At 33.8% G+C, this 17,552-nt stretch overlaps 1 protein-coding gene across 5 annotated transcripts in view; it reads right to left on the bottom strand.

Moving 5' to 3' along the window:
* The window catches only part of GRIK2 (glutamate ionotropic receptor kainate type subunit 2), a 659,820-nt gene that overhangs the window by 418,501 nt on the left and 223,767 nt on the right, over positions 1-17,552 (bottom strand). The window lies entirely within an intron of this gene.

Below are 17,552 nucleotides of genomic sequence, written 5' to 3'. Positions count from 1 at the left end.
TGACATAATTAGACTACATTAAAATTAAGAACTTCCCAGTACAAGAAAAAATTCGGAGGATGTGTGCATGTGTGTGTGTGTGTGTGTGTGTGTGTGTGTGTGTAAAACAGAGAATTCATCTCTTTAAAATATTCATAAAAGGAAAACGGCAGTCAAATCAATAGAAGTATGGGTACAGAACTTGAACAAGCACTTCCTCCAAAAATATTAAAAAGGACAATAAACACACAAAAAAGAGTTCAACTTCATAATAATCTGGACAATAAAAATTAAAATTACAGTTCAAAATAATTTTACATTGACTCAAATGATTAAAATGGAAAAGACAAGTAGCATCAACTGTAGTTGAGAGTGTGGAGCAAGTAGACCTCCCATACATTGCTGGTCTCTCTAGAAGTTGGTACAACTGACTTTGAAAATTGAGCATCAGAGCCTTCTAACATTGAAAATACACAGGACCTGTGACCAAAATTTTACTTCAGGGTATATACCCAACACAAAGGTGCATGCATGTTCATCAAAAACCATATAAAAGAATATTCATAGCAGCATGGAATGCATGCATCATTGAATAACTGCATGCTACAATAAAAGATGAATCTCATAAACAAAATATTGGGTGGAAGAAGATAGACAAAAGAATACTGCTGTATGGTTTTATTTTTGCAAAACTTCAAAAAATAGTTATGGGGTGGAATAGGGAGGGTGCATGATGTTCTTTGGAGGTGCTGGTGATGTTCTGTTTTGTTTTTTTTTAAATTTTTTTTTTCAACGTTTATTTTATTTTTTGGGACAGAGAGAGACAGAGCATGAACGGGGGAGGGACAGAGAGAGAGGGAGACACAGAATTGGAAACAGGCTCCAGGCTCTGAGCCATCAGCCCAGAGCCCGACGCGGGGCTCGAACTCACGGACCGTGAGATCGTGACCTGGCTGAAGTCGGACGCTTAACCGACTGCGCCACCCAGGCGCCCCTGTTTTGTTTTTTTTTAACCTAAGTGTTCGGATATATATTTATTAAAGCTTTACTCTGATTTGTGCACTTTGGTATATATGGATCATCCTTCAATAACATTTTACTTTAAAAAACAACTGCATAAAAGTGCTAAGCCTTATCTAATTTTGATAGCACAAGTAGTTAAAATAAAGGCAATACTGCTGAATGTAACTTGAATATTTGAAAAAAAAATCCATAATCGAACACATAAACACAATTAAAGAAATACAAATAAGAAAATATATGTAAGTATATTAACTAATATAAACATAGTATATTAAAAAACAAAGGGTTAGTACCTTCAATATAGAAATAATATTAACAATAAAGCACTACAACAGAAAACTTGGCAAAGAAATGAGTAGATAACTTATAAGTATCATATGAAAATAACTAATAGGCATATTAAAATGTTCAAAAATAGGAAACGAAAGACTAAAACAAACAGAAATTTTACAGATTACATTTGTTAAGGTGTGTGAGAGAAAGCATAGTTGAAGAGAAAAATAAATTGATATAAACCTTCTTGTAACTTTCTTTAAATCTATCAAGTTTTAAAAATGTAACCTGAAGAAAAACATGGGAGATTTAGATGCAAGGATGTTCACTTTGTTCATAAGAACCTAAGAACAAGAACAATATGCTTAGAAATGTTCTAAATACCTAATGGTGAAGAATTATTTACATAAATCATGGTACATTTAATTAATAAAACACTATGTAGCTAGCCATTTTAAATTATTCTACAGAAGTCATTTGATGACAAAAACTTTATATAAGTAGTTATAATATGTAATCATGCATAACAAAATAAGTGTGGTTTATTTCAGATGATAGGCATTTGATTAATTTTAATTTTCTTCTTTTCTCTTGTCTGTACGTTATAAATTGCTAAGAATGAACCTGCATTAATGTTATATTTTTTTGAAAAAATGAATAAAACATGTTTTAAAATAAAGCCAGACTATTATTAAGGGGTAGCAGAAAACAGGAGGATACTGTGAAATCTCAGGGTGTTTGTTAATGCATGTGTTTCTTTTATGATGAGAAAGACAGCGGGTTGATATGATAGGGAGAGAACAATAGAAAGAGAAAGGTAAAACGTAGAAAACAGGGTATTACTGATGAAGCCAGGTGGCTCAGGAGCAAGAGAAGATCAAATCTAAAGGAAATGGTAAACTAAGCCTGGGGAGGACACCTTACTCATCCAAGCAAGAGGCAATTATCTGTGATCTGCTGATGTGAAGATGGGTAGGATACTGAGAGAATATATATTTTTATCTATTTTCTTTCTGAAGTAGAAAATAAGAGCCTATAAATTTGATTCTCTGAGGAAGAAATCAGCTATTTTTTCATTTTAAAAATTGCTAATAAAAAATTGAAAGGCAAAGCATTTTTTCCACCTGTTCATAAACCTACAAAAGAGTAATTGTTCACATGATTTTGAATAGGGCTTTTTCTCTTTGTATAGCCTGAGAAAAATAATACTCATTTTCTACTATGTACCTCCTATAAAAAGTGTTTGCTTCTGGACTTAACTCATTTTATTATAAAGTGTCAGAATTGCATGTAGCATTTCATAAGCATGTGGTACATGAAGACAGAATTGCTACCCTAAGGAGTTCACAAATCATGTTTGGTGGACAAAGTACATCCCAGAGTAATAAAGAACACAGAAGAACTCTATGATCCTAAAGCAGCATCTTCCTAATGTACAATTATGTGCTTTCCTGAGACTTGTGGCAAGATTCACCTGATTTTACATTTTCAAGAATCTAAAGCCCATTTTCTCAGTATCTTCAAATTCCCTATTCTTTATGGGATATAAGCAACACTTCACTGCTTTCTTATACATTGCGTACCTTTGGCTTTTTGAAACAACGACAACAAAAAAATCACTTAAGATAATCATTCTCACAGCTTTGTTTTTGTTTGGTTTAGTTTTGTTTTTTGTTTCTTTTTAATTTAGAAAGAGCCACCACATCTCATGTAACCTCTATATCAAACAATAAAATGCCTGCAAGTTCTGTCTCCAAGCCTATTGTAAAAGTTAATAGTGCTCATCACTCTATAATAGGCCTGATAAAGAAAGAAGAAGAAAAGCAGAGGACAACAGCCTTCGTTTCCACAGGTCTATTTGTCCACCTTATTTTGTAGATATGAAAGAATAAATGGCAAGGAATCCTTTGCTCACACAAAACTCACAAACACTGAAACTTTCTCCCAGCACAGTCCCTAACTCACAAAAAAACAATATTGATCAAGACTTGAAATAAAAGATTTATATTAAGCTAACTGCTGAAGCCTGTCAAATCTTTTCTTTTAGATCTATTTTAACTACTACTGAGGATTGTGTCACTCATAAGGATGTGATGAATGTGCCAACCAACATCACATCTAACTTCTGAGACTGTTCAAATAGGTCTTATCTTAAAGTAGGTAAAGATCAGTGTTTTAGAGATGTTTAATTTCATAAAAAAATCAATGTTATGAATAACATCTGTTATTCTCTCAGAAGATATGCTAGTTTGTTCCATCAACCATTACAATAATCTTATTTTCTATTTAAATAAATACAAAACATGGTCTCCACATTTTAATTTTGTACAAATCCTTATCCAAAGGATAAAGTCACCATGCTTCTTTGTAAATGTGAAAGGTTATTTTCAAAATGCCCTGGATATTAAATGGCATTAGGGAATTATTTATTTCTTTTTCTCCTCAGCCAAAATAATGATATGGTGGTTATGTAAGAAAAAAAACTTTATTCTTAGGAGATTCATGATGAAGTGTTTGGATGTCATAAAAATAAAAATGGAAAATGTCAACAATTATTTTTTTTAACAATTATTTAATCAAAGTTGTAAGTATATGACTATGTATGCTATCATCTGAACATTTCTGCATATTTTTAAAGTTCGTAATAAAAGTTTAGGCAGGGGAAGAAAAAGAAGAGGAGAAAGAAATAAAATTCCTATACAGTTTGTTACCACTGCATGTTTTTAATGGATTTCTCAAAAAGACCATTAAATTATTCTGCAAGCATTTATAAAAATACTTATGATGCACTACAATTGTACTATTATTGTAAGAGGAGTCTAAGAATGGCATGATCAATAAATCACCTAGTCTATCCATCCTTTGGATACTTAGATTGTTTCTACTACTACATTTGGGTCTCCAGGAATGGCAAACTTGATACTATTTAAAGTTGTCTTTTACTTCCTGGAAGAGCTCTAGCACCAGATTCTTCTACATATTCGCCCATCGTCTGCTTCCCTGAACCTTCTAACCTTTTGTTCTGATTAGAATAAATTTAAGCCCAACTTCCATATGGTCATCATCCAGAATTTGAAAACAGATACCTTCTTCTGGCTATATTTTCTTTTTTCCAGGTTAAAACTTTCAAATCTTTTGATTATCACATGAATATTCTGATCCTTTCATTTTTCTAGTTATTTTTCTCTGAAAATACTCCAGTGTATCCACAACTCAATGTTGGTCCACTTTTTAACTATATTCCAATTAGGTCACAGCAAAGCAAAACACGATGGGGCTGTCAATTCTCAATGTAGTATAAACAATATAAATAGTAGACTTTTTTTGGAATACAATATCATAGGATTTATTTATCTTGAACTTCTTATTAAAAAATTGTTTCTAACGTACTTTTATTTTTCATACATGTCTCTGAAACATATCATCTATTTATTGTTTGTCTAAATTTCCAATTAAGACTTTTTGGATTCCTTTTTTAATGATTTTTAATGTTCATTTATTTTGAGAGAGAAAGAGGTGGGAAGGGCAGAAAGAGAGAGAGAGAGAATCCCAAGCAGACAGCACACTGTCAGAACAGAGCCCAATGTGGGGCTGATGAGATCATGACCTGAGACAAAATCAAGAGTCAGACATTCAACCCACTGAGCCACCCAGGCACCCCAAGACTATTTGGATTCTTATCCTATCATCAGCTCTTTATTAATATTAGTTTATTCAACATGTAATGCATCAAGGCAAGTTACTAATACTACAAAATGTGAAATGTGTTTCTTTTTCCTTTGCCTTTAGGTCATATTCAGTTTTGTTTCTATGTCCAAGTCAGTGATAAAAATGATGAGCAAGAAAGAGTTAAAGACAAAAATCTGAGATCCTACCCACATGGATACCCCACTGGAGGCTTTTCCTACTATTATACTAGCTAATGATCTTCTTAATTATTCTAGCTGACAGTGCCTAGGTCCCCATCACTTCTGCTGGAATATCAACGTATGCCTTCTTACATGCTTGGTTAAGTCCAGATATACTATGTCTTCCATACTGTGATAGCGCATCTTCACTGGATTTTTCAGACTTGCTCCTATCAGGCTTTCTTCTGCAACCAGAATAATATTTCTAAAATGCAACTTTGATCTTGTCATTTAATTTCTTAAGATCTTTCAATAACTGCCTACTTTTTAAGCTTAGTTCCATTTACAAAGGTCTTCATAGTCTACCTTCTGCCTCTCTCTCCAGGCTCCTTTCTTACCATTCCCACTTTCCCAGTGGGAACAACCTGCCTTTCTCTGAGTGAACCAGAATCAAATGCCACCATTCTTTCCGAGTGATGTTCCTCTGCCCAGGAACCTAGTTTCTACCTACTTATACACCCACATACAGAGATATACATAGACACACACACACACACACACACACACACAGACACATTAACACATACATCTGCAATATTAACACATACATCTTTCTCTCCTAATGTATCGTCAGCCTTTGGCATAGTCATCTTCTCTGGGAAGATATTCTTCCCTGGCCCAAACCCCAACCTGACTAAGTTGGGTCTTTGATTTGTATTCCCTCAATTCCAGAGCACTTCTAAACATCATAATGTATATTCCTACAATCTGAAGCTTAAGAAAAGTAAATCAGTATAAAACATGTTTAAACTTGAGCTCATTCTAAAGAATAAAGCTTTTAACAGTCAACATTTATTGAGAGCATACTGTATATCAGGCATTGTGGTAAATATTTTACAAATATTTGTAATTTTACAAACATTAATAGAAAGTCATCAAAAATGTAATTGAACATTATCATATTTAAATACATAGATTAATACATAATTAATACATAATTAAATACATTTTCTGTATTTAATGTATTTCCATGGTCTTAATCTTTTATATTTTAATTCTGAATATAAATCTGACATTTAAATCATCTACATTGATAAGTCTAAGAACTGTTTTCCTTCTTTATGCTCCATGGTCTCTAAGGCAGTTTAATTCTTAGGCCAAATAATTTGCTTTACTGAGTCTATTCTGTTATGCTTCAGCAAGACATTGGAGCAGGTTCAGCACCCTGAGTATCTTGTTTTAGGTCAGTTACATAGTCAGTCAGTAAGTGATGGATACTGGATTAGAACTCAGGAGACCTCAATCTAGGCCCCATCTTTTAATCACTATCTTCACTTTCTATCTTCAATTTCCGGTTGTTTTCACAGCAACTTTCTTTTTTTCTCAATGGTACTCCCTTTGAAAAAGATTCTTAGACTTTTATACCCATATGAAGTATGACTATAACATTCTGAAGCTCATTATGTGTGAATTTGATGGATGCCATCCTAGTATATGTATATGCAGCTAGAAAATCACATGTGCATATGGACCTAATTGATACACCATGAAAAAATGAATTAGTAGGTCACTGCTCCCCAAAAGAGGATTGTGTGGGAAGCACATAGTGTAAGGCAGGAATTTTCCAAGAAGAAAAGTGGTGACCCGTCTCTACTGCATACTGACAGATACCTTCTACTCTCCCCACTTGCTTTTGATTCTCCTCAGCCACAAAGCAACAGGTATTCCTATTGTATTGAATTCACTGCCTCCAGTATTTTGAGCCATGTAAAATGTTCTTTACTCTAATAAGTATCATCCAAACATAAAAATTAGCAGCTTTGTCAATATTTCAAGTAAACTAAAAACTATACAAACATGTGGCCAATGAAAATTTTGTCTGCAGAATGTCCTGGAATTTTTTGAAGTTCTAGCACTCTGCAATTCTTCAACTATAGAAGGTATGAATGCTAATCTTGCATAACTCCTCCTCCATCTATCATACTCCATTCAACTCAAACTTGTACTGGGCATTTGGAAAAAGGAAGCTGCTGATGCAGTCTAGAATAAAGAATATCTGTTAGAAGGCATTATGTAAACCAAAATCAAGTTGCAAGAAATGTCATAGTCCCACTAGACAAAGATTGGCTGTGCTCAGGCATGTAAATGTGCTTTCTTATTGTAAAAACAAAAAAGCTTTTAACTTTACAAACTTCCTACTGTTTCCAACATATTTTTTTCCAGTGGATGGGAAATAGGTGCTGATTTTTCCTTCTACGAACAGATCCTTGAAATCAAAGAGAGGACTATGGTGTTACACATTCAAATATTACTTTTAAAGCAGATGCACTGCATACTGCGAAGAAAATTGGGAAATGGGTACTTAAATGTTAGCAATTTAAGACCTAGAAGGAATGCATACTGATTGGGAAGGCAGATGCTTGAATAATATCAAGATATAAATAGTGCAGATCAAACTGAGATAACAGGGAAGGCAGCCACATGAATAATCACCATATAAACAGTATAAATAACACCAACTATTTGAGGGCCAAGCGCACACACTTTAATTATATTGATTTTTAAAAAATAGGTCAGCTAAATAAAAAGGAGGCAAAAAGTGATTGAATGAATAAGTCCTTTCACAATCTAGACCTCTGTTTTTTCTTCTGCAAAATGTAGGGAATGGGTGAAATGATCTTGAAGATCAGAGATTCAGAAAATATTCATGATTCTAAGACTAATTAAGAACTGCAAAGTAAATTGGGGAGCATCATTGATCCGGTAAGAATTTAAAACCTGATTAAATGCCATTCTTTTGCAAATATGGCATTCTCCTTAACATCCTAATGTTCAGTTCCATTTTTTTTTGAGTAGGCCTCATGCCCAGTGCGGAGCCCAAGGTGGGGCTTGAACTCAATACTGTGATATCAAGACCTGAGCTGAGATCAAGAGTCGGATACTTAACCAACTGAGTCACCCAGGCACCCCTCCAAAAAATTATACTGATTTGAGAAATCATGTGTCCAAATACCATTGAGCTCAATCAATTAAAATTAGATGCAAATATATTTTGAGTTTGCAAAGAGCTTTACAAAGATGTTAGGAGGGTAAATTAGAGACATTAAAATAAACTTTCTTAAGTTTTAATCCAGAAAGAGTAATAAAAAGATGGTTAGAAAATTGATATTTTAAGAAAGAAATCAGAAATCAATTTAATAGTAATAGTGAAATCCATAAAACAGCCTAAATATGTAATTTGATATCACATACAACAGAATTTACATTACTTATTTGGACTATTACTTCAAGAGAGTCTTTTAATTCCCTCTCACATAATTAGTTTGCAGAGTTTCTTTTAAAAAATCTTCTTACTTCTATTAGTTGGACTATAAACTATTAAATAGGAGCCATGTATTCTTGTGTGTTTATTACTTTGTTTTAACTAAGGAGATAAAGAGAAATAAAGAAAATATTTAGTTTCACCTTTTTAGGCAAGGTTTCTTAAAATCCTTAAAAATATTTTTGCCGTTTTTAAAAATTGCAGTATCAATCAGACGTAACACACTTCAAGATTGCTGAAAAGGTTAGCATTTGTGTGACCACTGACAGCGCTTCATCATCTCCTCAGCAAAGTCCACCTCTCTACAAACTCCCTAGACAGATTTCATGCCTCCCATAGGAAACACTTTTTCATTTCTCTTTCTTGGTACCTCTAACAGCATCCACTGGCATAATCTATTATTACCATGGGTGGTTCCTCTGAAAACTCTTTGAGGACAGGGATGATAACTTACCATTTCTGACTTGTCAGACTTCATTCGGTGCCTGGCATATAGAGTGTGTTTAATAAATGGGAAGGGAATGTGATAGTGTTGTAAGCATTAATATAAAATAAATGGAAGGAAGTTAGAATCATATTTATATATCAATATAAAACAAATATTGTAGGAACTGATAATTGCCATTATCTATTTTTCTTTTCCCAAGCAACTAAGAGAATCATGTGGATCAGACTGTGTCCCTTCCTTCATGTTTTTCTTCACAGTAATCCAGAAAGCCCAAATTATTTGGTAAAGCCCTTTGTACATTTTAAAGTTTTAGAAGTTATTTTTTATAATTAAAACTGTCTGTAAAATAGGGACTTCATCTTTAGGGCTAATAAGAATTTATTTAAAATTTCCTACTCTTCAGAAACAGTTTTAGCATTCAATAATGGGTATTATTTCCTGAGAAATTTCAAAACTAAAAGAATCCAAGCAGATGTGAAAAGAAAATATTGTAGAAAATTGTCGTGAAAAATGTAAATACATAAATCAAGTATTAAAGTTAATAACTTTCCTCTCCCAAACATCTAATTCAAAAAAAGCATGTGGAAATTTTAAATGCAGCTAATGTGGCTAAGTCAGGAGAGATCTAATACAGAAATAATGTACGCATATGTGAATGTTCATGCAACACTGATATGCACCTATAGAGACTCATACATAAGCAAGATCTAAAGGAAACTTAACCAAGTAGTTAATCCACAAAGTCAGGGAGAAAAAATATAATGACCTGATACTGTGAAACAAAGCAATAGGTCGCTGACAAAAATGTTTACGCTGACGCTATGTAGACACAGCCTAAATGAGTCTATCTTACAGTCAAATGAAATGACCCAGTTGTAGATTATGGGGTTTTACGTGCTCAGGGTGGAGAGTGAGTCAACACACACAGACATATACATACACATGCACACACACTCAATAGATCTTCACTTAAAACTAATACTACCCTGGGCTCCTGGGTGGCTCAGTCAGTTAAGTGTCTGACTTCAGCTCAGGTCATGATCTCACAGCTCAGCTGGTGGGTTCAAGCCCCACATCAGGCTCTGTGCTGACAGCGGAGAGCCTGAGGCCTGCTTCCGATTCTGTATCTCCCTCTCTCTCTACCCCTCCCCCACTCACTCTCTCTCTTTCTCTCTCTCAAAAATAAACATTTAAGAAAACTAAAAATAAATAAATAAAACTGATACTACTCATAAAGAGTTCCTGAGAGTGAACTGTGGGTCTATTATCAAACTCAAAAAAAAAAAAATGCTCCTAAAATTCATTAGTTGGAATAACTAGCTTGTAAACTCTTGTGAATTTTCTCCATGTTGAATTCACAGCTTTTAGCTGAGTGTCTATCATTACATAGATATTGAAGAATTAGACAAATTATATTAAAAATTATGCATGTTTAAATACATTTGCAGCAGTACTATTTTTAATAATGAAACAAACTAGAAACAATCTAAATGTATTACCACCTGTGGTTGGTTCTATAAGCATTGTAAACCACTGGAATAGTGTGCAACTATTAAAATAATTGATTAGATGTACATTCATTACCATGTAAAAATGCTCAAAATATATAGCTAATGAAATACCAAGTCAAAAATCAGCATGTTTTTAAGAGACAATATTGTGTAGTAGGGAAGAATAAGTTCTCTGTTGTTGAATCGCTATACTGTACACCTGAAGTTAATATAACACTGGGTGTCAACTAACAAAAATTAAAATAAAAATTTTAAATTAAAAAGAATAAGGTTCTGAAGTCAGCCTGCTTGAGTTCATAGTCCACTTCAGCATTTATGCTAAGTGGCCTTAAGCAAATAACTTAATTTCTTTATACCTCAGTTTCCTATTGGAAAAAATACCATGTTGTTTGTATTACCAACTATCAACTTCATAAGATTGTTGTGAAGGTTAAATGAAAGAGTAAATTAAAATTCTTAGAATAATAATACTATCTCAATAAAAATTAGTTATTCCATGTTGGTTATCTCTAAATATTTACTTACAGATATATAGATATAAAAAAATATACATATATAGATATATGCCTGAAAGGATACATATAAAAGTATGAATGGAAGATAGTTATGAATAATTGAATTATAGGTTATTGCTATTTTCTAAACTTCTTGAAATAAAGAGATTTTTATATATCTGAGATACCTTTACAGGCAGAAAACAATTTTTGATGATGGAGTAATTTGGCACAAAACATTATACAATTTTAGATTCTTAGGATAGGACAGGACCCAACCAAAAATAAGAATATTTTCAATCTTAGGAAAATATACAAATATAGATTCAGCAAACTCAGCTCATCATTATAGAAATGAACTACTTTAGTTTGAGAATCCCATTTGTTTACTTTAGCTTTTATTGCCCTTGCTTGAGGAGACTGGTCCAAAAAAACATTGCTAAAACTGCTGCTGAAGAGTTTACTGCTTATGTTTTCTTCTAGGAGCTTTATTGTTTCAGGTCTCACATTCAAGTTTTTAATCCATTTTGATTTTATTTTTATATATGGTATAAGATAGTTTTCTAGTTTCATTCTTTTGCACGTAGCTGTCTAGTTTTCCCAAAATCATTTATTAAAGAGACCATCTTTTTCTTGTTGCATATTCTTGTCTCCTTTGTTATAGATTAATTGATTATATGTGTGTGGGTTTATTTCTGAGCTTTCTATTCTGTTCTATGATCTGTATGTCAGCTTTCATGCCAGTACCATACTATTTTGACTTTTATATCTTTGTAATATAGTTTGAAATCAGGAAAAATGACACCTCCAGCTTTGTTCTTCTTTCTCAAGATGGCTTTGGCCATTTGGGGTCTTTAATAGCCCCACACAAATTTTAGAATAATATGTGGAGAAAAGGGAACCCTTGTACACTGTTGGTGTGTATATAATTTAGTGTAGCCACTATAGAAAACAGTATGGTAATTCCTCAGAAACTTAAACATAGAAGTACCATACAATCTAGCAATTCCACTTCTCGGTACTTAGCCAAAGAAAACAAAAACCACCAATTAGAAGAGATACATGCATCCCTACATCCCTTTGCAGCATTATGTACAATAACCCAAAATTGGAAGCAACCTAAATGCCCACTGATAGATGAATAAAGAAGATGTGATAGCACTGTGTGGTATTTATACACACACACAATAGTATATTTCTCAGCCATAAAAAAATAATGAAATTGCCATTTGTGACAACATAGATGGACCCAGGGGATATTATGCAAAATGAAATAAGTCAGACAGAGAAAGATAAATATCATACGATTTCACTTACATGTGTAATCTAAAAAATGAAACTGATGAACAAATAAAGCAAAAGAAACACTCATAGATACAAGAAACAAACTTCTTGTTATCAAAAGAGGGGAGGGGGTTGGGGGGGGCAGGTATAATAAATAAAGGAGATTAAGAAGTACTAACTTAAAGTCATAAAATAAATAAGTCACAGGGATGTAATGTACAGCACAAGGAATATAGTCAATAATATTGGAATAACTTGGGTGGCAGATGTTAACTAGACATCACGAGGATCACTATACATTTATAAAAAAATACTGAATCACCATGATGTACATCTGAAACTAATAGAATATTGTATGTAAATTATACTTCAATTGAAAGAAGAAAGAAATGAACTACTTTACCTGTACATAATAATGATCCTAAAAGTTGAGCAACAACAAAGAAAATGACCTGGTTTAAGAGAAGTGATTCGGATCAGGCAGAGATAATGCCACTTTAGCAACTCCTATATCCCCCAGAAGACCACTTTTCAATGTTTGTTGAGTAGGTGAGTAATTTGGCTAAAATTTTCTCCCAAGTCTCAGATGTGCTAAGCAATTCAAAATCAAAATCCTTGCTGTTTAAACTAGAAACCAATTGTAAGTTGAGTGAAAAAATATATATTTAAAAATCAATGAATACATAAAAAGTACTTTTAAAATAATATGTAAAAATGTCTTCTGCTTGTACTCAAGCTGAGAATGGGGAAGGTAACTGATAATTCTCCTGAGATTGGCTATCATGATGCAGTGAAGATGGTTTTCAAGAAAACAGAAGAATGGGCAGAGGTTCTCATGCAAGGTAAGCTCATCATCTGCTTCTGGATCTACAGTCTGCAACCAAGCATTCACTTTGGGAGAAGAATGATAAACAATATTCATTTTACCTCACTTGTTATTTTGCCCCATGGCTCCTAGAACTCCTTGGCCCCAAATTTACAAAGGACACAGGAATTAATGCTGACTGCGTACTGAAGAACCCTTGCCGATATCCTGAGGTTATCCTGACATTATTGGTTACTTTAAGCTGACACTTTCCTGCAGGCTCTAGAATGCTTAAACGGCTATACAAATTGCTATAAAGGTTAACTTAATTGGTTCCGAGAGACAGATAACTCCCTAGCTGGGCAGCACCCATGTGAGAACAATAAAAAACAAGCTCCCTTTCTGTCTCTGGTAAGTGAAAGAATGACAGGTTTCAGCAACATTTTCAAACACTCTGATTTACATAGAGCCACAGATCAGAAGAGTGACTTTTAGTACTTTACAATGCAAAAATCAACTCTCATTCACTGTTCCGTTTATCATAACAGATGTTCTGATCAGCATTCCCAGGTCACCATGTACAGTGTACATGTTTATATAATTACAAGAGAAAAGAGGTTAAAATGTTGTGCCTCATCCAATGTTGTCAAAATGAACCGATACAACAATTCACACAGGGGAACGGCAAGAGAGTAAATGCAAGCACTATAAATATACATAAGCCACAACCTAAACTGTTTCCCAGCCCAACCTTCAGAAATGGATTTCTCCCAATAGACATATAAGAACCAATATATATCCCTAACTGCCTGGTGTGACCTAGTTGAAGGCAGCCTAGAGGCAGGGATGGAATTTCCACTACATTTGTAGGATTCCATGAATATGTATTTAGCTTTTGTCAGAGGACAACAAATATCCCATAGTCGTAATGTGAGTAAAAGTGCCATTTGTTTTTCTTCTCACATACCTGCTTGTGACACAGAAAATGTGGCACAAAGTACACTTTAGAGGAAGGAGAGGAAAGCTTATTTATGAACAGATTCACAGAATGAAGATATAAATGTACACAAATGTAAAGATACAGATCTAGACAAAGATATTCTTCCTCTAAAGCCAGGAAAGTTTTTCTTGGGCTGTGATGTACCCTACCTGCATCTAAATCCACCTGAGTTTTCTCTGGTATCTGTTGTTTAACTTTATATATTTAAGTGCTGATACAGATATATGATGTTCAATCATACTATGCCATGCTTATGTGAATTTATAGGGATAATTAAAAGGCATCATAGTTATGGTAAGTGTCAAGCAGAGTGGTAGTTTAGAGCCTGAGATTCTAGTCCTGGCTTGGCCATTAACTATCTCTGAAACTCTGAAAGTCAATTAAGTGTTCTGGGCCTCAATTGACCTTGCTGTGAAACCGAGGGGCTTGAAGGACTCAAGTAATATGAAGCCACATGCTGTTCTTTTTCATCTCCTTCATTCCAGTACCCAGCACACAAGAGATACTCTATGAGTATTTGTGGAAATGGATGCATGCATTATTTAATGAATCAGTGAAAAAGGCACCCGTAAGATGCTTCCAATCTGAACTATCCGTGACATTATGTAGTTAATTTGCATGACAAAACCCTTAATATTAAATCCTGGTTCAGAGGTGAATGTGTGTTTTCTGAAATGCGTAATGGTATCTAGAAAGTCATATTACAGCATCACAACCCAAATCCCCTGTCAATTCAGTCTGAATCATGTACCTGTCTGAAGAAAACAAAGTTAATATAATGACTTAGCTGAGTCATCTAGTGAGAGCCCAGTAATACAGGCAAAGTTGAAGACCTCATCCGTGATCAAATTTCCACTGATGGTGACTTAATTAACCATTGACCTTGCACTAAACAGCAGAAATCATAACTGTGGATTTCTGTCAGCCTACTGCCTTTTCTATTCATGCCACATCCAAGAGAAAATTATTATCTCATCCAAGAATAGGAAGTGGGCTCTACTTTCTAGAAATAGGTTATGTATTTGAAATAATCCAATCATTATATTTCTATCCTATGAAATTATTATGCTAATGAGATACTCTATAAAACCATTTTCTATGAGTTTTATTTGAGCTTGGAAGAAAATGTTAGGAGGAAATAACACTGATTTTAGCTTATACCAAGGTAATCACAGAAAGTATCTAGTCACCTTGTACCTACAGGACACTTAAATATCTACCTAAAAAGAAAAAAAAACTGAGTTACATATTTTTTTAAGTTTATTTATTTATTTTTGAGAGAGAGAGAGAGAAAGAGCAGACATGAGTGGGGGAAGGGCAGAGAGAGAGGGAGAGAAAGAATCCCAAGCAAGTTCCACACTGTCAGCAAAGAGCTTGATGCAGGGCTCCATCTTGTGAATCATGAGATCATGACCTGAGCAAAAATCAAGAGTCTCATGCTTAATCGACTGAGCCACCGAGGCACTCTGAGTTAAAATATTTTTAAAATCATACCCAACGTTTAGCAATTTAGAGAGCAAGTATTTAAGCTTTGATTTCTTGTTGTTGTTTTTAGATACCTTCTCTAATATGAATTGGAAAGAAAATGAAGGTAAGATGGAAGGAAGGAAGGAAGGAAGGAAGGAAGGAAGGAAGGAAGGAAGGAAGGAAGGAAGGAAAGAAAGAAAGAAAGGAGGGAGGGAGGGAGGGAGGGAGGGAGGGAGGGAGGAAGGAAGGAAGGAAGGAAGGAAGGAAGGAAGGAAGGAAGGAAGGAAGGGGGGGATGGAAGGAAGGGAAAGGGATAGGAATACAAGAAGAACTGATGACTTTAAAGCACTTGGTAATGAACACAGTGTTTCCATAAGCATGCACAGAGTCAATATTGTGTAATGAGAGAATATACACTGCTCACTCAGAAAAATTACATGAATTGTTCAAGATCACACAGCAGGATGATGATACAGTCAGGACTCAGGTCCTATGTAAACATCAAACCTTTCCACTGTACTTTGTTGGGAGGCAGGAATTCATTAAAAATCATAAATAGTGACAATTTCTCTCTCATAGAATGATATCCAACAAAAAGGGAGAGGCATAAATCAATGGTATTGTTTCATCCAGTAACTATGTAAGATTTAAAAAATTATTAACAATTGTGAACCCCTCTCATTTCATTATACCGTTCTTGTTATTTCTACAGATTTGTAGGTCTACTTTAAATTACAAGGTTCAAGCCACCCACTGTTTTGGAGACTTAGTACATTTAATTGCACCTAAAAAAGGAAGCTATTCCTGAAATCATTGTTGAACTATATGCTAACTAATTTGGATATAAATTTAAAAAAAATAGGGGCACCTGGGTGGCTCAGTCCCTTAAGTGGCCGACTTTGGCTCAGGTCATGATCTCGTGATATGTGAGTTCAAGCCTCGCGTCGGGCTCTGTGCTGACAGCTCAGAGCCTGGAGCCTGTTTCAGATTTTGTGTCTCCCTCTCTCTGACCCTCCCCTGTTCATGCTCTGTCTCTCCCTGTCTCAAAAATAAATAAAACGTTAAAAAATTTTTAAAAAATTTAAAAAAGTAAAATAAATAAAAAATAATACAAGTTAAAATAAGATAAAAAAAGGAAGCTATTCAATATTATTTTTAAATGTTATGTGTTACCATTAAGAAATTAAAATATCATATCTTGTTCAGTACAAAGCGGAAAAAAATGTTCGTTATCAAATAGGTCATTACATATCTAAATAAATTATTGGCTTTTTAAACCATCATTATGTGGATAATTAACCAGTCTTCTTATCTTCTAACAGCACTTCAAATAGCATAGTTTATCATTCTTAGGTCTGAAACTCCCTTTTGGCCATTGATGAAAATGAGTGCTACAAAATCTGGAAAATGCCTTGTTCTTCTTAAAGGCAATATTTACTTCCGCTAAACTCTTAACACCACTTCCAGCTGTTTCATTTATCACTTAATTATACATTGTCTTGCCTTGCTCTTTATTCCCATCACAGTTTTGTGTATATTAAACTAGGCTCCTGTGAAATCTCATGGATCTAGAAGGGCAAATGAAAGTTGTGTGAAATTTTTAAAAATGGACTTATTGTTAGTTACCAATATCATCTATTGGATATGTCGATATATATGCTTTGTTGTCAGATTACAATTGCACATTACATATTACATTACATTTTTATTTTAAAATACTTATATATTAATTTTATGAACAGGGAGATTTTAAGCCAAGTTTTCAAATGGTAACAATTAACCTTTTTAGTGAGAAGCAAGGGATTCAATCTACTTCTTAATTTTCTTGGGATCATTTGTAACTAACCTTTTCTATTCCTAACAAAGATAAGTCTTTAAAAGAATTTTAATTCTAATTTTAGTACTTTGCTGCTATGCTACTATATACTTTCAGAACACTTAGTTATAGACAAACTTTTATACTTTACATAAGCACTACAGAAGTAACTATTATACTTTATATTTTATATGACATAGTATCTCCTTACACCTAAAATCCAATCTGAATAGAAACTACAGTTGTAAAACTTAAAGAAAATGCATGCACACAGTTCTTTTT

Source organism: Neofelis nebulosa, chromosome 6 (genome assembly GCF_028018385.1).
Source record: "Neofelis nebulosa isolate mNeoNeb1 chromosome 6, mNeoNeb1.pri, whole genome shotgun sequence".
Taxonomy (NCBI): Eukaryota; Metazoa; Chordata; class Mammalia; order Carnivora; family Felidae; genus Neofelis; species Neofelis nebulosa.
Note: the sequence above shows the minus strand (reverse complement) of the source record. Positions and strands in the feature narration are given on the sequence as shown.